Here is a 6,494-nt window from a genome sequence, read left to right as displayed (position 1 = left end):
TAAAATATATTGTATATGTATGTTAATATCATTTAAATTTAGCTATATACCATAGAAAATAAGTAAATATAACAGTTTTGATTTATTTATCATAAAAATATTGTAAATAAAAAGAGTGATTATTTTGATTTATGTATTCGTGCCAATTTAATTATATATAGTTACTTGTTTTTCAATTATTCAATATTTATTTATTATTTATTATTTTATAAAATGTAAAAAATGCAATATAAATAATATTGTATATCAAACACTCTTCTCACTAGTAGAAATATTGGCTATAGCTACGAAGTTGCTAAATTTGAAAATGCTACGAAAATGCTACGAAATAGAAAACATAGCAAAAGAGCTATGAAGTTGCCACGAAACTAATCGTTGCAAACAATAGCTACGGTTTTGCTACGAAATTCTCGTGGCAAAATAGCTACGAAGTAAATCGTGGCAATAATCGTTGCTAATTTGTAAAAAATATCTTCTTTGCTACGATTTTGCCACGATACAGCTACGAAAATTTGAATCCCAAAAACCCTAAACATATTTTTAAACCCTTAATTCTTAGTATAAACCTTAAAACTCTTATTTTAACTTTAAATCTCAAAACTTAAACTCAAAATTTAATATTTTCAGATTTTACTCTAAAATTTCAATTCCAAACTCAAGCACTATATCCCAAACCATAACTCTAACCCTAAACATTATACCCAAAATTAAAAAAACAAACACCAAAACTAATATTTTCAAACTTTAAAATAAAATCTTAAAAATAAAGTATAAATCTAATATTTTCAAACTTTATTTTCAAATCATAAATTTTAAACCATAAATTATAACTTTTTAAACACAAACCTTAATTCTTTAACATATACCCTATATTTTAAACTCTAAAATAATACATAAACTTGTAAATTTTAATTTTTAACTTTTAATTATATAAACTGAATCATAGATACAATAATATCAGCATTAATTAAGATTAAAAAACTTGAAACATAATCATGTAAATCATAAATTTCAGTTCATATGATTTAAAAAGCAAATCAAAATTACTCTAAACTTCATACTTCAAACATTATTTCATAAACATTAAACATTACTCTAAACTGCAAACTTTAAATAAAACTCTAAACTTTAAAACTAATATATATATATATATATATATATATACAATCCTTAAAATACCCAATACAAATATTAAATTCTTTTTAATGAGGGGGAATCTTCGAATTTCTCTTTTATATAATTAATTTTTTTTTTAATGTAATTTAAATTCTGTGTCTACGGATTATGTTTAGAATTAGTTAGAAAAAAGAGAAAAAGAAGTTAAAATGTATCTGTTTAACCCTTTTCTCAACCAAAGCCACACGATCACCACCTTTTCACGTAAACTGCTTACACCTAATTCAAGTGAACTTTAAAATCATTTCATCAACATGTTTTTTTTTACAAAGCGCTCTTCGTTTCACACAAACATCATCAACAAATTTCTTTACAAGCTTCACTAAATCTTCTGAAGTGTTCAATTTTGATGTTTACGAGCCACAATCCAATTGATGCTTTCAGCCGCTTTAAAACCAAAATTTTCAGAATTCACAGGTAAACAGAAAATCAAGCATCAATCTTTGTATTGTTCAGTTTTTTTATTATTATTTCAGTTTGCTGCAGACATGTACGAGAAGTCATATCTAAAAGAAGAAGTAGATCTAAGCAATCAAAGACAAGTTTGGATGAAGTATGTTCTAGAGCTAAGTTGGCGGAAGTTAGAGACAGATGAATTAGATAGAGTATTAAAAGAGTTGCAAAACATTTGATCCATTCAGAATTTCAGGTAAAGAAATTTTTTTTTACCTTTCAGTATTTATAAAAACAATTTTCTTTTTACTTTTCAGTATTTAAGTATATATTTAATTATATACTTTAATAATAATTACATTATTGCTTCTATACTAAAGAATTATTGTTTACCCTTCCCCATCCTCTTTACAATTTTGAAATTTGAGACACTGTTATTTAGGTTCATACAATATTTGACAAAAGAAAAAAATATTCTTACTGAAAAGTATACAAGATTAATTAAGAGACAGTAAAATTAATCCATGCGTAGCATGGACAGTAACACTAGTATATATATAAACCTTAAAATACCCAATACAAATATTAAACTCTTTTTAATGAGGAGGAATCTTCGATCGGGAGGAAAATAAATAAATGAGGGAAAAAGTAAGAAATAATGTGATTGGTCGATGTCAAAAAAGATGGATCACTCGTTCTCATGTCCTATTGGTTAATATAATGAGTGGAAGGATCACAATTTGAACCGTTGATTAGATTGAATCTAATGGTCCAGATTAATATTTTTGTGTTTCTTCCTCCCTCATCTTTCTTCTCTATCTCTTTCTCTCGCACACGATTCTCTTTACTTCTCCTTTCTTCCATGTATTCTCTCTGGACAAAAATCTATAATAGACCAATTGTCCAAAAAAAATCTACAGCCTACTAAATAAATCTGTATGGACCTATAATATGTAAATTACTTGTATACCCTTAATGAAATTAACAAATTAAACAAAATTTATAACAAAAGCTCTATGGCGTCGTCTCCTTTCTTTTCTTCTAGGTCTTCTTCTTCGCGGCAGATCGTAAACCTCCACAGCAACACACGGCGTCTTCGGTCCCAACTGCTTAGATTTGCGGTGTGAAATCGATTACATGACATCTGCATCGGCGCTTCTTCCAGCGTGGTCTTCTCTCTCTCATGACTGAAGCTCGAATTCTTCATTGAACCATTGCGCCTCCACCGAACTATGATTTATCATCGCAGCATGTTCTCTCCGTCAGTCGCCGTGCCCTCATATCTCCTCCACGAGGGGATCAAATTCTGTTGTGACCTTCATATATCTTCCACGAGGCTTGATTCTGCCGCCGCATACTTCACCGCAAGTCAACGTTGACGCCGTCCCTTGCCGCTTGTTTTTCAAGTCTGTCACGATGGCGTGGTGGAAAACGGAGCGCATGATTTCATCCGATGCGGTTCTAAGGTCGAGGTACGTCTCGCCGATCTTCTCTCTCGTATGAGATAATTAGAAGGGTTGCTACCTTGGACGCGATGGAGAAGAGGCTGGCGATATCGACGGTGATAGCGAGTGCAGCGGCGTCGGGAGGCACGATTGTGGTGAAGGAGTTCATTGGTAGGTTCGAGAAGCCGAGGAAGAACAAGTTTTTGGATGCGATGAAGAGATGGGGGTTGGATCCGAAGGGGAAAACAATATTTTTGGTGGTTGATGTGGAGGAGAACGTGGCGAAGTCGAGCAGGAATATAGGAATGCTAAGGAAGTTGACGTAGAGGAGTTTGAATGTGTTTGATGTTTTGAATTCCAATAAGCTGGTGCTTACTCTTGCGGTGGTGGAGTTTTTGAATGCTAGGTATGGTGTTGAAGAATTGGTTACAGGGGATGAAGATGAAAATGTCAGGAAATTTACAACCTAATGTTTGCGGAGATAGTGGAAAGAATGTTATGTTGGAAGTACAAAGCATGCATGATTTTGTCAAGGTGTTGCAAAAAAGGTACCATTCTTTAACACTTTACTTAAGATAAATAAGAAGCTTACATGTGGCTGCCTTCAAGGTGGTTGTTCCTCTTGTTCAAGTTACAATTTTTGCTTTGTCTTAGTTTGATACAACTAAATTCACACTTTATTTAATATTTTTTTATAATTATTACTTCATCCTATAAATTTACGAGATCTACTTTATATTGTTAAGGTTTGTTTATTAGCTTAGCCATTTTATTTTTGAAAAACATACTTTGTCCGTACTTTTACAAAGTATCTTTTTTTGTTTAGTCACATTATTTTGGAAAAACATACACTGATTATATTTTTACAAGATTTATGATTCCATAATATTTTAAACATAGCCTGGACACATAAACAAGTGGTATAATCATATGTCAACCAATATTACTAGTATAACTTCTGTAATTAGTGTAAAATGTAAACCAGTCTGATACAACTAGTATAACTGGTCCAACTATATATCAAACCATACTGTTATACTGGTATAACTGGTACATCTATGCTTTATTTATCATACAAGTAATATTGGTATAAATAGTACAACTATTCATTTTCTGAAATTTATATATTTCATTGGGTATTCCATATGAAAAAAAAAATCAAATGACCATTTTGGTAAATATTTAGATAGTTTCCTTATTATTTTTTTGTTTTTTTGTAGTTCTTACACCATCACATAAGTTTGCATGATCTACCTTATACTTTTAAGGTTTGTTAACTTATTTGTACACATAATTTTTGGAAAACATACATGAAATGTATTTTAACAAAATTGATGATTTCATTTTATTGGGGAAAATGCATGCACACATAAAGAAGTGGTACAAATGAAGTAAATTTAAATCTTATGTGGTACAACTAGTTTTTTCGATTTCACTGCCAAAGTACAACTATGTACAAACCAGTACAACTAAAAAACTAGTACAACTATGCACAAATCGGTATAACTCAAATATACTAGTACAACTATGTTATTTCATTTTGTATTGTGCATCACGTTTAAAACGTGTATCATGTTGTATACATTATGGTTTAATATTACATGAAGTAGTTGTAACTTTCCTAAAAAAAATTATGAATTTTTTTTTGACAATTATTACACCATCACATAAGTTTACATAATTTACCGTATACTTTAATTGTTTGTTTACTTGATTAACCATGTTATTTGAAAAAAAAAACATAATCTAACTTTCAGAAATCGTTAGTTTAAGTTAATGTCAATGTTACGAGGCCGTTTTGTGATATATTGTGTTTTCTGACAGATTGTATATATGTTTTCTAAATTGTTTTCAAGTTTTTATCGAGTCTCTCTAGTCTTTTTCGAGTCATTTTCAGGTTCGAAGTAGGTTGAATGGCTCTTGGAGATATGCATGCAGAGAATAGTGAAACTTGGAGATTTCTAATTCGGAGCAGCCGTTATTGTTTTACAACTAAAAAAAAACTAGTACAACTATATTGTTATTTTATTTAGTATTGCTTTAAATGTGCATCACGTTTTAAATTAATGTTAGTGTAATGAATGTATTTAAAAGTTTAATATGATGGTAATATAAGTTAAATCTTGAAATTGCTAAAGGAGTGAGTTATAGAAGATGGTACAACTGGTAATCTAATAAAACTAAACATATAGCCCATATACAAGATATGTAATATTGGTTTAACTGGTACAACTTAATATCATCATATAATTTGCAAAACATAAGAATAAAAAGTTATTTGAAATCAAATACAAAAATACAACTAACATTGGTATGTCATTTTTAATATCAAAACATTGGTACTACTACCAGTCTACCATATATAAACCAGGTACACAAGTTGGACTACTATTGTCATAGTACAAACACCAAACATGAAGCCTATCCATCATTTTCAAACCCGTGAGGGCTTCTACATCATCTTTGCATTATACTCTTTTAAATCTTCTTATACCGCAACTTTTGAGGCCCCACACTACAACTAGCACAACCAATTAAAAAAATCATTATCTTAATAAATATTATGTAAAACAAAATATTCATGTATTTTGACTCATACATGTGAGCAAAAAATAGAATAACATGTCTCATTTTTTATACATAATTTTCTTTTCTTGCATTATTCATACGCTGAAAAAAACAAATATAGCCATATTAATTAGAGAGTTGTACTGGTTATACGCGTTTCAGTTTTACTAATATACATGTTATACTCCTTCTAGCTGTATTATAGGATATTACACAAAACACATCTTAACCTAATATAATTTTTCTGGCTTTGCAACTATTTTCTTCAGCTTCGAGAGCAAAAAGAATGAAGATGATTTTTTTCCTAAATAGTACAACTAGTAAAACAAATTCATTATCTAAATTAAATATTATAGAAAACAAACTATTAAGATATTTTAACACATCTAGGTGGGAGGATTGTACCAATTTTTCATTGGTTCTGCATCATCATCTTCTATAACATTATTAATAAGCTGAAAACAAAGACCAAATATCACTATACTAATTGCAAAGTTATACTAGTTATATGCGTTCTAGTTGTACTAGTTATAGTGGTTATACTCACCCTAGTTATACTAGATGTACTGGGTTGAGTTGTACTAGTTAGACTAGTTTGAGTTGTACTAGTTATACTATTAATACTCTGTGTTCTTCTTTGACTGCGAATTTTTTACAACGAAGATAAAATTCGATTCAGATAAGAGTAAATCGATTAAGGATGATAATAGGTCGATCGATTTGGGATAAGAACAAGGAAACAATAATATAAATCTGGATTAAAAACAAGAACAACAAAATTGGATTGTGGGAGGTGAAAGAGATTGTGTTTTGATTTGGAGATGTAGGGTTACAAATGAGTCGGATTCTGGGTCAGAAAATGGATCAGACACTACAAGAAAACATAATCTTAACGAGGGCGGTTTTCCTCGT

At 30.1% G+C, this 6,494-nt stretch overlaps 1 long non-coding RNA gene across 1 annotated transcript; it reads left to right on the top strand.

Moving 5' to 3' along the window:
* The first annotated feature begins 1,356 nt into the window (after window positions 1-1,356).
* Window positions 1,357-5,112, top strand: LOC106313999. Its single transcript, XR_001264553.1, has 3 exons — window positions 1,357-1,593; window positions 1,663-1,825; window positions 2,615-5,112. It is a non-coding gene; the product is annotated as an uncharacterized LOC106313999 (long non-coding RNA).
* The last annotated feature ends 1,382 nt before the right edge of the window (window positions 5,113-6,494 follow it).

This window comes from Brassica oleracea, chromosome C9, assembly GCF_000695525.1.
Source record: "Brassica oleracea var. oleracea cultivar TO1000 chromosome C9, BOL, whole genome shotgun sequence".
In the NCBI taxonomy this organism is placed as follows: Eukaryota; Viridiplantae; Streptophyta; class Magnoliopsida; order Brassicales; family Brassicaceae; genus Brassica; species Brassica oleracea.
Note: the sequence above shows the minus strand (reverse complement) of the source record. Positions and strands in the feature narration are given on the sequence as shown.